The sequence below is a fragment of the Schistocerca nitens genome, chromosome 5 (assembly GCF_023898315.1).
Source record: "Schistocerca nitens isolate TAMUIC-IGC-003100 chromosome 5, iqSchNite1.1, whole genome shotgun sequence".
Lineage (NCBI taxonomy): Eukaryota > Metazoa > Arthropoda > Insecta > Orthoptera > Acrididae > Schistocerca > Schistocerca nitens.
The window spans coordinates 681,754,062-681,769,231 of record NC_064618.1 but is presented as its reverse complement, the minus strand read 5'-3'; positions in this window follow the sequence as shown (position 1 = coordinate 681,769,231).

The following is a 15,170-nucleotide window of genomic DNA, read 5'->3' as shown; positions in this document are numbered from 1 at the left end:
GCGTTAGACCGCTCGGCTAACCGGGCGGGCTAATTAATGGTACTCCGTTCGAAGAGACATCGCAAGGCCCAGCGCTACCGACTGCTCGTCGTGTCATTCTGCTGGTAGGCGCCACTGGATGCGCATGTATGTGGGCGTGTCGTCGGCACACCGCTCTCCCGGCCGTTGTCAGGTTTCGTGACCGGAGCTGAGTGCATCCCGCTTGCCAACAGCGCTCGGCAGATCCGGACAGGCACGTACCCAGATGCTGTCAAAGCTCGACAGCACTTAACTTTTGTCATCTGATGGGAACCGGTGTTACCACTGCATCAAGGCCATTGGCTAATTAACGACAGCTCTCTGTGAATGCGTACAGACCAGAGATAATGCCGTTAACAAACAGACAGAACCCTATATTGTCGTATTGCGAGGTTAGTGGTGAATATTTTGAGCATTTCGCATCGGATGTGTAGAGATTATTTTAAGAAATGATATGAAATGGGCTGAACACGTAAAATTAGTACTAGGAAAGGAGCAAAGTAGTCTTAGAGTTTTGGAAGAGTTCTGAGAAGCCGGCCGCTGTGGCCGAGCGGTTATAGGCGCTTCAGTCCGGAACCGGGCTGCTGCTACGGTCCCAGGTTCGAATCCTGCCTCGGGCAAGGATGTGTGTGATGCTCTTAGGTTAGTTAGGTTTAAGTGGTTGTAAGTTCTAGGGGACTGATGACCTCAGATGTTAAGTTCCAAAGTTCTCAGAGCCATTTGAACCATTTTAGAGTTCTGGGAAAATGCGTGCATTGCTAGATAGATTATTGTTGCAGTGCTGGGGGAGATTACAAGAGACTTTAAACGAACTCAGAGGCGTGATGCTAGTATTTTAACAGGATGGTGTAGGCCATACGAAAGTGTAACAGAAATGCTCGAGGAACTTGATGGGACTTCTTGGAAGAAGGATGACGTGGCGTCGGCTCGTATCCATAGGATTTGCCCTTTGTTATTATCTGTGGCTGTAACGTAGCAACGAGTCCAGTGGCGTACCACTAGAGCGCGGCCTGCTCGGTCTGAATGCTCTCAGAGCGCCCTGCACGCAGAACCGCTCGCGATCTTGTTTGGAGTTTTCGTGCTGCGTCTGACGAATGCTGGTGGCGACTGGCGAACCGTCCGCTTTTCACACTAGCTCGCCACAGACGACGCACTCGCTGGACAGTTAATTTGGTGAGAAGGCTCTCAGAAAATTCGGCTTCCGTGTTTTGCCGTTCCACCATTAGTGACAGGTGTCTTTGTACAAGACGAATCTCAGTTAAATTGATTTTGTTCTCAGACTTAGTCGGTTTTTGCAGCGTTAGTACAGTGCGGTATAGCTCAGGTCGTGTCTAACACTGTTTGTAAAACCTTAAACCACTGCCATTGGATTTGTTTTGTGTTGTGCTAAGGAACTGGATATCGGCTATGATTACGGCACGTTACGTGTTTTTTTAAGGTTTATAGATCTACAAAGAAAAGGGTGATCAGAAATAGTCGGAAAAGTTTGTAAGAATATTTCAGGGTAGGCTGTGCCGAGAGTTAATTATTAAGAAAAGCATTCGATACGTTGCGCTTTTTCCGAGTTAAGTAACATTGATGTTAGCCAATCAGGCCGTTGCGCGCGCAGATTCAAGCGGCCCGCCAGATACAATTAGTGTCAGCGTAGATGATAGCGCTGGAGACTGCTCAGCCTTTGCCTCTGGTTCGGTCCTTACTACCATCTGACGTCCAATTTGTGTATCGCTCTCTTGTTCAGTTTTAGGACACCAACGAAGAACAAGTTGATTTTCGCACGCAAAGGCCTAATTGACTAACATCAATGCTAATTGATTCGGAAACGGCACAAAAAAATGGTTCAAATGGCTCTGAGCACTATGGGACTTAACTTCTGAGGTCATCAGTCCCCTAGAACTTACAACTATTTAAACCTAACTAACCTAAGGACATCACACACATCCATGCCCGGGGCAGGATTCGAACCTGCGACCGTAGCGGTTGCGCGGTTCCAGACTGTAGCGCCTAGAACCGCTCTGCCACACCTTCCCGGCAAACGGCAGAAAATACCGTATTTTTTTAACAGTTATTTCTTAGTACAACCTGTCCTCCAACAACGTTACAAGCTTTTCACACTGTTTCTGACCATCCTACATATAGGGTGTTAAAAAAAAAGTCGATTACTTTGAGAGATGGTGGCACTCATCCAGAAAGAAAAATAAGTCCATCAAATATGGGTCCGGAAACGCATACTTTCTGCGATAAACAGGTGTTTATAAGAAGGGTTGCGCGACGCTTGGTTGCGGATATGACCACAGTCATTCCAGTCAGTTGTGTGGCTCGAGTCATGTTGTAGGCTTCGCTAGCTTTCGACGCGTTTGTACAGTAGTGTGAACTCCGGATGCATATCGTAGTGTTTTACCTTCTTCCAAATGCGGATTCACTTTTGTGTTTAATGTTATTGCGCTGTTTTTACGTACAAATAGTGTAGTACATTTACATTTTCTTAGCAATGGAAGCCTACTATTCGACATTTGAAATGGCGCATATGATAGTCTGCTACGGTTTAGAAAATGTGCCCTCTACGTTGAAAGATATCCATGGCGCAGAGTGCCCTCTGAGAAGCCGTTCGCCACACTTTTCCAGCGTCTGAGGGCGACAGGTACACTCGCGCCTCGGAAGACTGACAGTGGAAGGCCCCGCACAGTTCGCACGCCTGACATGGAGTAGCAGAAGACGTGTATCTGTTGCTGTACCTCATGAACTGTTGCTGTACCTATGTCATCTACAGAGCGTTCAAGCCCTAAGGCCACAACACCATCACGGCAGACGGCAGACGGCTTTTGCAGAAGAAGTGTGCCGCAGATCCACTGTTCAGATCCAAGATTTTATTTACCGATGAATAGAGTTCATAAAAGATGGTGTTGTGAATTTCCATAACCAGCATGTATGGGCAGATGTAAAAACCCAAGCAATTCAGGAAAGAGTGCATCAACACCGAGTTTCAGTCAAAATACGGGCAGGCCAATTTGGCTATAGATTAATGGATCCATACGTGCTATCACAAAGGTTAACTGTAGCGCATTGTCTGTACTTTCTCATTAACGTATTGCCTACCTCGCAGCAACGAATACAAATCCGGTTCATTCAAGATGGCGCACCAGCACGCTTTCGTCAAAGTGACTTTTCTGGAGACTAGAAATCTACTCTGTAGGAATCAGCATGAGTTTCGAAAAAGACGGTCGTGTGAAACCCAGCTCGCGCTATTCGTCCACGAGACTAAGAGAGCCATAGACACGGGTTCACAGGTAGATGCCGTGTTTCCTGACTTCCGCAAGGCGTTCGATACAGTTCCCCACAGTCGTTTAATGAACAAAGTAAGAGCATATGGACTATCAGAACAATTGTGTGATTGGATTGAAGAGTTCCTAGATAACAGAACGCAGCATGTCATTCTCAATGGAGAGAAGTCTTCCGAAGTAAGAGTGATTTCAGGTGTGTCGCAGCGGAGGGTCGTAGGACCGTTGCTGTTCACAATATACATAAATGACCTTGTGGATGACATCGGAAGTTCAATGAGGCTTTTTGCAGATGATGCTGTGGAGTATCGAGAGGTTGTAACAATGGAAAATTGTACTGAAATGCAGTAGGATCTGCAGCGAATAGACGCATGGTGCAGGGAATGGCAATTGAATCTCAATGTAGACAAGTGTAATGTGCTGCGAATACATAGAAAGATAGTTCCCTTATCATTTAACTACAAAATAGCAAGTCAGCAACTGGAAGCAGTTAATTCCATAAATTATCTGGGAGTACGCATTAGGAGTGATTTAAAATGGAATGATCATATAAAGTTGATCGTCGGTAAAGCAGATGCCAGACTGAGATTCATTGGAAGAATCCTTAGGAAATGCAATCCGAAAACAAAGGAAGTAGGTTACAGTACGCTTGTTCGCCCACTGCTTGAATACTTCTCAACAGTGTGGGATCCGTACCAGATAGGATTGATAGAAGAGATAGAGAAGATCCAACGGAGAGCAGCGCGCTTCGTTACAGGATCATTTAATTATCGCGAAAGCGTTACGGAGATGATAGATAAACTCCAGTGGAAGACTCTGCAGGAGAGACGCTCAGTAGCTCGGTACGGGCTTTTGTTAAAGTTTCGAGAACATACCTTCACCGAAGAGTCAAGCAGTATATTGCTCCCTCCTACGTATATCTCGCGAAGAGACCATGAGGATAAAATCAGAGAGATTAGAGCCCACACAGAAGCATACCTACAATCATTCTTTCCACGAACAATACGAGACTGGATCAGAAGGGAGAACCGATAGAGATACTCAGGGTACCCTCCACCACACACCGTCAGGTGGCTTGCGGAGTATGGATGTACAGGGTGTTTCAAAAATGACCGGTATATTTGAAACGGCAATAAAAACTAAACGAGCAGCGATAGAAATACACCGTTTGTTGCAATATGCTTGGGACAACAGTACATTTTCAGGCGGACAAACTTTCGAAATTACAGTAGTTACAATTTTCAACAACAGATGGCGCTGCAAGTGATGTGAAAGATATAGAAGACAACGCAGTCTGTGGGTGCGCCATTCTGTACGTCGTCTTTCTGCTGTAAGCGTGTGCTGTCCACAACGTGCAAGTGTGCTGTAGACAACATGGTTTATTCCTTAGAACAGAGGATTTTTCTGGTGTTGGTATTCCACCGCCTAGAACACAGTGTTGTTGCAACAAGACGAAGTTTTCAACGGAGGTTTAATGTAACCAAAGGACCGAAAAGCGATACAATAAAGGATCTGTTTGAAAAATTTCAACGGACTGGGAACGTGACGGATGAACGTGCTGGAAAGGTAGGGCGACCGCGTACGGCAACCACAGAGGGCAACGCGCAGCTAGTGCAGCAGGTGATGCAACAGCGGCCTCGGGTTTCCGTTCGCCGTGTTGCAGCTGCGGTCCAAATGACGCCAACGTCCACGTATCGTCTCATGCGCCAGAGTTTACACCTCTATCCATACAAAATTCAAACGCGGCAACCCCTCAGCGCCGCTACCATTGCTGCACGAGAGACATTCGCTAACGATATAGTGCACAGGATTGATGACGGCGATATGCATGTGGGCAGCATTTGGTTTACTGACGAAGCTTATTTTTACCTGGACGGCTTCGTCAATAAACAGAACTGGCGCATATGGGGACCCGAAAAGCCCCATGTTACAGTCCCATCGTCCCTGCATCCTCAAAAAGTACTGGTCTGGGCCGCCATTTCTTCCAAAGGAATCATTGGCCCATTTTTCAGATCCGAAACGATTACTGAATCACGCTATCTGGACATTCTTCGTGAATTTGTGGCGGTCCAAACTGCCTTAGACGACACTGCGAACACCTCGTGGTTTATGCAAGATGGTGCCCGGCCACATCGCACGGCCGACGTCTTTAATTTCCTGAATGAATATTTCGATGATCGTGTGATTGCTTTGGGCTATCCGAAACATACAGGAGGCGGCGTGGATTGGCCTCCCAATTCGCCAGACATGAACCCCTGTGACTTCTTTCTGTGGGAACACTTGAAAGACCAGGTGTACCGCCAGAATCCAGAAACAATTGAACAGCTGAAGCAGTACATCTCATCTGCATGTGAAGCCATTCCGCCAGACACGTTGTCAAAGGTTTCGGGTAATTTCATTCAGAGACTACGCCATATTATTGCTACGCATGGTGGATATGTGGAAAATATCGTACTATAGAGTTTCCCAGACCGCAGCGCCATCTGTTGTTGAAAATTGTAACTACTGTAATTTCGAAAGTTTGTCTGCCTGAAAATGTACTGTTGTCCCAAGCATATTGCAACAAACGGTGTATTTCTATCGCTGCTCGTTTAGTTTTTATTGCCGTTTCAAATATACCGGTCATTTTTGAAACACCCTGTAGATGTAGATGTAGATAGAAAGTGTGCGTGAAAATCTGACGCAGACAAATCAGGACCTCTGGACTGGTGGATTGGTCGGGGGGGGGGGGGGGGGGGCCGAGGGGCGGGGAGGGCAGCACACCTTGGCTTGCTCGTTCCAAAGACCTCAATCGAGACAGTTTGGGTTATGTGGATACCTGAGATGATTCATCTACGCCATGCTAATCAACGATGTGCGGACACTACATGGTCGCGTCTCCAATGTGTACAGAAGGTACAACAACAACCGGGTATACTTCAAAGGGTCCGTCATTCGTTACGCCGGAGGACACAGGGGTGCATTATCGTGAGTGGACGCCACGTTGAAAACCTCCTGTAAACACGATGTTTATCACAGGAAGTATGCATTTCCGGACCCATTTTTATTGGACTTATTTTTATTATTAAGATATAATGTGTATCATAAGAGCGACGAGCACTCTTTTCCAGTAGAAATGATGTGTTTCACTTTAGCGAAGATGATCAAGTGCTCACAGCGCTTAAGATATGCGCTTCAGGGCCAATGCTTGCACTCTGAACATACATTCAGAGCTCTGAAATACTTCAGGTTTAAATGTTTACGAATTTGTTTGATGCCTTTTCATTGTGTAACCTTGTTTATTGCCATGTTTTAATAAGACCGTCTTTTGAATGTTCTCATACAGCCAGTTTACAGCGCCATATTCTCAAGTTTTCCAGGCAGTGCGTGCGTCTATCCTTACTGACGCAGGGTGATACCTGATTGTATTTTACCTGTTTTAACTCACGTTATAATAATTTTCTTCTGTTGGTTTGGCACGTGAGTCATTCATCGTTTTATTGTTAACCCTCATGGACATATAATAACACTAGTCAACAGCCATTTTACATCTGGGATGTGATACATCAACTAGTATGTATTTTGGTGTGTAGAATCCGAATATACCTTTCAAAATGTTTTAGCACGTACCATTTTTGAGTTTTTAAGGGTTTTTTTATATTTCGTATTCAGTATTTCGCTTTTCGCTGTTCTTCTGTTTTGATGTTTAATTGTTTGTTTTTGATTTGCAGAGGAGAGCTAGAAGATCTACAAATCGTCAGTAAATGGATGGTGTGGTAATCCAGTGGTTCAAAGAGATCCTCAGCGAGTGTTTCATGTGAAAGATAGTGCAAACTTTTTGTCTTTAAAACTTACGCTAAAAAAATGGCAACTAGTAATTCTCGTTGCTGTCTAAACCATCCCGACAACTATTGTTATGTGTGTGGGGAAATTCACTCGAAAAGCCCAAAGAAGACCTATCACTGTTGAGCTTAAGAAGGCATATAAATTGTATTTTGATTGATCTGTTGGTTCACGCCATATTGCGTGCATAACCTGTACTACAGCCTTAACCGAGTGGTTGCAGGAAAACGCCGAGCCATGCCATTCGCTGTTCCGATGGTGCGCTGTGAGCCTGAAGACCATTATTCAGACTGTTACTTCTGTCTTACAAATATTTCGGGACATTCAAGCAAAACTATACATAAAATAAGGTATCCAAATGTATCTTCACTGCATTTGCCTGTGCCCGATGATGGAGTTGCCTGCTCCTGTCTGTAACTTGAAAGCCTTGTTCTACGAGCGACAAGTGGGACGCAGTGAAATTCTGACGTAACGTAAAAAGAAAACTGAGAGCTGCTTAACGTTTTGTGACAAATCGCGCAGGTCTACCTCTAATAGTTTCCTAGTCACGATTTTCTGAAATGACAGAAGGACTTTATGGACAGAGTAACTTGCGCGCTACCCCGTGGCCTCAGGACTGGCGCGCCGGCGTTTGCACGCAGTCACAGTCGGACTGGGAGGAACCGCCGAGGCAGCGGCTGCAGCTTTAACGAGCGCCCGCCCGTCCTTGGGCGACGCCATTAACGCCTAATCGACGGCGGCCAAGCGCTGTAAAGCCAGCGATCTGCCTATAAACGTTTTACGCGCCGCTATATTGCGCCACCGCTGCTGATCGCCCGCTTCGTCGCGACGCCACGTGACGTCTCCGAACACGGAGAGAGCGGCCCGGTTATGAATCGCGCGCGTTATTAAAATACGCGGAGAGGACGGGCGGCGGGCCGCGCGCACAATTACCGATGCGGCGGTGCCGGAATTAAACCGTGTGGAGCGCTGCCGGCACAAAACCTGTCAAACGAGTGCCTTGTTTGAGCGGCCGAGCTCGTCCTTTAACGCAGTCCGCGAGCGCTGCGCAGCCGAATTTTACGATAACCTCGCTACTGACGGTTTTCAGCCTCGAAGCGGCTGACCTTTCATTTCGAGATGCGCACTGTTTGTGGAACGGAGGCTGGAAGAGGAAACAAAAGGCTACACCGCCGCTGTTACAGCGCTCGTACGCCCATTCTCTCTCACATTTCTATGTGTATGGGTGTGTGTAATGTTGCAAATGTGTGGCGGTGTTTGTGTCACCTGGCAATAGAAAACCTGTGGGATACAGAGGCAATACATCGCCACCGTTTCGACGAACAGTCATGAAACCGCGTCGCTTTTGCTCCATGATTTCTGATTTCCCTGTACATATTCAGTTGCGATTGGTACTCGAGCTTCATTCACAATGGGCGCCATATTAGCAGCACAAATGTTTTCAAAAATAGCTCTAATTTCGTGCCGTTAAGCCTCGAATTATCGGCATTGGGGTTTAGTGAGTTTAACCAAGTAAATCAAAGACTTGTTTACTGGCTGTCACATATGTATCTCCTGCTTATAGATTTGTCTATAGTTTATGTGCGGAATGTAGTGAAATAAAACACCGTATGTTCTACTGTTCGGGTTTCTGACCACTTTACTTTAGATTTTCGTGAGCATGTGCACCTACGTATGCCTATACAGCGGCAACTTTCGCATCCAAAACAACGTAGTCATTCTGGGAACAGAATTTCGTAGGACACAAGGCGACGGCAGCTACGATGGAACAAAATGTGTGAAAGCTTGGTATGTATAAAGAAAGAACTTTTATTTACTTAGCACACGTTCGTGTCAGCCTTTCTTATTGCACGAATAAATTTCCCAAACTAATTTTGCCTCGCAGTAAGCGAACAGAAAGTATTCTCAGCTGCAATCCGAAAGCAGTGCACGCTAATCTGCTGCCAACAGCACTAATTGGTATTGAATCGCTTTGTGTAAAATCTGCTTGTCTCTTAGTTAGAATGGATGAAAGTAGCCTGAAAACTGAGACAGCCCAAGAAAGAGGTGATAACAGATATAGTTCATGGTTTAAGGAAAGATTTGGAAGTTGGTGGGATATATAGACTGAAAGAAATCTGAAAAATTCAAATGAGATCTAAAAGGGAAGAGTCTTCGAGGAAAGTGGAAGAGCTACTCCATATGTATATAAAGGAGAAAATAATGTGTGCTGATGAGAAACACAAAGCAGGAAATAAACTAACATGAGCTTCCAAATATTTCCCGCCTTCTGAGCAGTAGAGTCGGTCTCGGGAAAATCGCCGCTGTCAATTAATATCTAGCAATCAATATCTCAAAGGCGGACATTGAGACGAAAGCGATCTTCTTCGTGACATAAAAGACGATCATCTTTTTAGAAACGCGTGTAGAGAATATCCTGGTCACCTGGCAACGCCGACAGTGGGCAAACTATACACACCATGCAAGTGCCATATATTTGAACATCGACGCTGTGTTCCTCCTACACATTCCACAGCGTTCTTGTGCGACATAGACATAAAGAAACCTTTGAAAACAGTGCTGTTGGATGCTTTATTTAATATCATGGAGTCCGTCTCCATATATTCTCGAGTTTTCCACCTTTCCTTAGTTAGCTCCCGAAGAAGACATTGCAGCATAGCTGTCGTGTGTCTGTATTTGATAGCCGGGCAACTTTACCTGGAAGAATAATAAAAATATACAAAAAAATATAGTAATACGTGAGATATTATGTGGCACTAGAAGTCGATGGAGGTTGTGACCAGCTGGCCCCGTCGCTATAGCCTGAACTATAATCACTGCTCCACTTACTGCAATAATGAGTCGGCTAATAATTGCCGCTAGGGCCTCGCCATTCGTGTTGTACAAGCATATAGAGCACTTTTCTCTTACTCCGCCTCCCAGCCCCGTATACACAGCACTTGCAAGTTCCACTTGATAAGCAATCATTCTTTCCTAGCTCTAATCGCAAGTTAAATGGGAAGAAATCTTAATAAATAGTACGATGGCTATACGTCGTACATTCTTTGTGACCCGCCAAAATTTTTCTCTAAGTGCTGTACAGTGATTCCACTTATACCTTACTTCCAGCCAGCAGTATGTAGTGATCGGAATTACAAGGTCACAATGGGCTGCACAAGGATTTGTATTGGGCCTCGTAATTTTTTACTATATGTCAACGACGTGTTGACAATTATCTCCCATGGCAAATACCATTTATTCGCGGACGATCTTCAGTTATAACTAAGTACAACTCCAACAAGCATGTGCACAGCCATCCAACGGTGCCAAACATAGGTTTGAAACTTAATCCACCTAAAAACGAAACGATCTTAGTCATCCACAAAAGACTTATTACCTCTTAGTTGATATAATCTCTTCGAACCTTAACCGTAAATGGCAAAGAAATAATCGTTTCTTCTTCTGCAAAGAACTTGGGGATGATTCTGAACCAGCATCTACACTGGACTGGACACACAACTGCAGTCCGTAAGAACGTGGCAGCGTCACTTCATTCGAAATATTTCCTAACGAGCCTACAAAGAACCTAGCAGAGTCAGTAATACCCCCATTCTTGATTACGATAACTCTATTCTTCAAGAATTTTGTACAAGAGCTCACGCCGGCTGGAACTGGCGATGAGTGCTTGTTTGCGATGCATTTGTGACGTACGTTATTTCGACAATATCACTCCTGCCTACGAACAATTCTCATGGCTAAGTGCCGGTAAGTGTGGAGATTATGATATCCTGTGTTTGCTCTACCATCTTCTCAAACATTGCATTCCCTCTTATTTATCTCGAACCTTCACACTAATATTTGAACAGCACACCAGAAGTACTCTTTCTCAACAAAGTAAAATCCTTTCCGCACCATTACACAACACTGTCTTTGTTCTTTAAACCAGTTTGCCACGTGGTTAGAGGACAGTGTACAATATCTTATACGTGGTGTCTGTTCTTTCGGAACAGACATCATTTTTTATCCTGGAGCCACAATGAATCAAGACAAAAGGGAATTAAAGGCATTAGCCGCCAACGTGCATTGATTTAAATTAAAGGGGAAAAAACAAAATTTGTGTCAGACCGGGATTCGAACCGGGTCTCCCGCTTACTAGACAGATGCGCTGACCACTACGCCATCCGGACAGTGGTCATCATAACTGCACAGACTACCCTATCACGCCTCCCGTCAGATTCAAATTCTTAACATATCACACACTAGTGATGTAGTGCCCCTTGGCTAGCTAATATCTGTAATTCCTTTGTGTCTCGGTATAATATTGTTTTTGTATGTGTTGTTCCGGGTCAAATGGTTCAAATGACTCTGAGCACTATGGGTCTTAACTGCTGAGGTCATCAGTCCTCTAGAACTTAGAACTAGTTATACCTAACTAACCTAAGGGCATCACACACACCCATGACCGAGGCAGGATTCGAACCTGAGACCGTAGCGGTCGCGCGGTTCCAGACTGTAGCGCCTAGAACCGCTCGGCCACTCCGGCCGGCGTTCTGGGTCAAATCCAAGAGAGGTTCAAATGGTTCAAATGGCTCTGAGCACTATGGGACTTAGCATCTATGGTCATCAGTCCCCTAGAACTTAGAACTACTTAAACCTAACTAACCTAAGGACAGCACACAACACCCAGTCATCACGAGGCAGAGAAAATCCCTGACCCCGCCGGGAATCGAACCCGGGAACCGGGCGTGGGAAGCGAGAACGCTACCGCACGACCACGAGATGCGGACTCCAAGAGAGGCCTTGAGGACGTAATCTGGTCAGGGCAAACAAGCAGTAAATAAATAAAATATGGAATAACAATTCTGTTGATCCCAAAACGCTGCCGCGAGCAACAAGGACCCTATTTGGAGTTTTGTTGAAGACTCGACACTCGCCGCGCAGATACCTCGTCCTGCCGTGTTTCAGAAAGCTTTCGACGCCGAGGTCAGCGACAATTATTTCCCCGCGCGGTGCACAGAGATTGTGGGAAAGGCGAGCCCTGCCGGCCGCTCGCGCACACACAGATGCGCGCGCGGCCCATGCGGCGCTGGCGCGCCTTATTACGGCGGCGCCTTTTACGCAGAGTAATTGCGGCGATTACGAGCGCCGAGATCGCGATCCCGCGTGCCTTACGCCGCTCGCTGCGCAGACGCGGCGGCAACCGCGCAATTAAGAATCCATTGATGCCGGCGGCCAATTACCCGCCAAACATCTCTTCATTTGGCCGATTGTCGGCTCTCAGCCGGGCCGGGTATTCTATACAATACCGGGCGCCCCGGCGAAATTGTTTGATCGATTCGCCGGCAATTTTAATCCTCATTAAATGCGCGGCCGCTGCCGCCGTCCGTTACAGACGAGCAATTCCGCGGTAATTGAGCGCCCACCGTGGCCGGCCGGGTTCCGCAAAAAGCGCGGCCGACAACCTCCTCCACGGGATCGGTCCCCTCCAGCGCCCCGCACCGATGCTGCCCGCACCGTTATTTGTTAGCCCACTCAGTACGCTTTCAGGGTGCTGCACTGCTTGACGAGCGGTACCAACTTTCTCCCGGAATAATTCACGAGTTGTGTGGGACTATTACGTCACCAACTGCTGGCGTCAGGCAGTCCAACACTGTGTTAATGTTGTTCGTACAAATTCAGCGGTCCCTCTGGAACCATACGTACAGAGCCGTATCAGAAACGCCAGTTGTGCGTAATCTTGTCACATAAATACATCTGTTTCAGAATGAAGAAGATAACGCAAACTGAGAGGACCGAACTGGAGAGGAGCCAGTCACGTCACACAAATTTTTGGAACAGTAGTTTTTTTGTATACACGGGTCCACAGCCGCTGTTCCGGTGTGGGCTGCTTTATTTTAAAATAACTATTTTCATTATTTAGCGGTTAGCTGTATACCCTTATGCTCTCGTGGTCGTGCGGTAGCGTTCTCGCTTCCCACGCCCGGGTTCCCGGGTTCGATTCCCGGCGGGGTCAGGGATTTTCTCTGCCTCGTGATGGCTGGGTGTTGTGTGCTGTCCTTAGGTTAGTTAGGTTTAAGTAGTTCTAAGTTCTAGGGGACTGATGACCATAGCTGTTAAGTCCCATAGTGCTCAGAGCCATTTGAACCATACCCTTATGCGAGATTTGTCACTATGTCAACACACGTAAAGCCGGCCGAGGTGGCGGAGCGGTTCTAGGCGCTACAGTCTGGAACCGCGAGACCGCTACGGTCGCAGGTTCGAATCCTGCCTCGGGCTTGGATGTGTGTGATGTCCTTAGGTTAGTTACGTTTAAGTAGTTCTAAGTTCTAGGGGACTGATGACCTCAGATGTTAAGTCCCACAGTGCTCAAAACCATTTGAACCATTATTTGAACCGAGAGACACGCTGAAGGTCGACGCTGTTCTTTTCGAAAGAGCCTGCTTAGAAAACCTAAGCAGATGAGTATGAAGGCATCAGGTAGGACTCTTCCTCAGCCCCATACGTACCGATTCTGTTCAGATTGCGAATATATGATCCGGCAAATGACACCGCGTACTGAGATGTCCATCTGTGAACGGAACAATAAAAATACATCACACGGTTCATAGCAGTGTGCAGATGCATATTGCTTGTACACACGCTGTATAGGTTGGAGTACTTTTAGAGAGACGGAGTAGATTTCAGTACATCTCATCCACTCCAGTGCCCTCTGCATCAATCGTAAGCCACCAGGTTGTGCTTTGCACGTATCTCAAAAGGCTTCTGTGCTCAGGGACGACTTGGGAAACTCGCGTCCACAGCAAAACTAACTAGATGCCTATGCTTCTCGAACAGCCAGGAACCTGAACGCGTGATGGATCACATGGACCGACTACCGGTACGTAAGTAGTGGTTCTTCAGCCCCATCACCGAGCAGAGTGGGGCAGAGGTACGACACTGGACTAGTAATCGCTAGAACAGCGATTCGCATCTCACATGGTATCTTGATGTAGGGTTTCCATGATTCTGTAAATCGCTTAATGCTCAGCCGATTTTGTTTACCAGTCACAATCTGTGATTCAATGCTGTTAAACTCTAATATTGCCACTTTCCTTTAGCTCCAGCGCAGATGCGTATGAAAAAGAACTAGAATTTTTTTTAATCGTTTAAGATACCTTACGAAACGTGTTATAAGAGAAACACACTGCCCAGTCGCATTTATGTGACCACCTGTCAGGACCTCAGTAAACACCTTCTGCAACGCTGCTCGCTGCGAGACGTGCAGCAAAAGGTTCTGTGACAGTCTGCAATGTACCGACAGAGGTGTGGACTCACGCCGACTGCAGTGCCGTGGGCTACTGCGGTAGGTTTCTCGTTTCAGGTTCCATGGCGGGAACAGCCCTATAACGCTCGGCCCACAGATTCTCGACTGGCTGGCCATGGGAATATCATCCTAGTGTACTTCGAGCACGCACGAACACTGCGAGCTGTGTGACTAGCTACATTGACGTCCCAATACACCTGATCTGTTACAGTTCCTCTGTCGAAGACATGCAGGGCTGTACGTGCACCAATCATAATCCCACCCCACACCACCAAACCAAGACCTCCATACAGGTCCCTTTTAAGGACATTAAGGGGTTGGTATCTGGTTCCTGGTTCACACCAGATGAAATCACGGCGAGAATCACTGTTCAGACTATAACTGGACTCGTCCCTGAACATAACCTGAGACCACTGATCCAATGACCATGTACTGTGTTCTTGACACCAGGCTTTACGGGCTCTCCTGTGACTAGGGGTCAATGGAATACACCTTGCAGATCTCTGGGCGAATAAACCATGTCTATTCAGTCGTCTATAGACTGTGTGTCTGGAGACAACTGTTCCAGTGGCTGCGGTAAGGTCCCGAGCAAGGCTACCTGAAGTACTCCGTGGCCATCTGCGGGCACTGATGGTGAGATATCGGTCTTCTTGCGGTGTTATACACTGTGGACGTCCCGTACTCTAGCGCCTGGGCACGTTTCCTGTCTGCTGGAATCGTTGCCATAATCTTTAAATCACACTTTGTGGCACACGGAGGGCCCGTGCTACGAC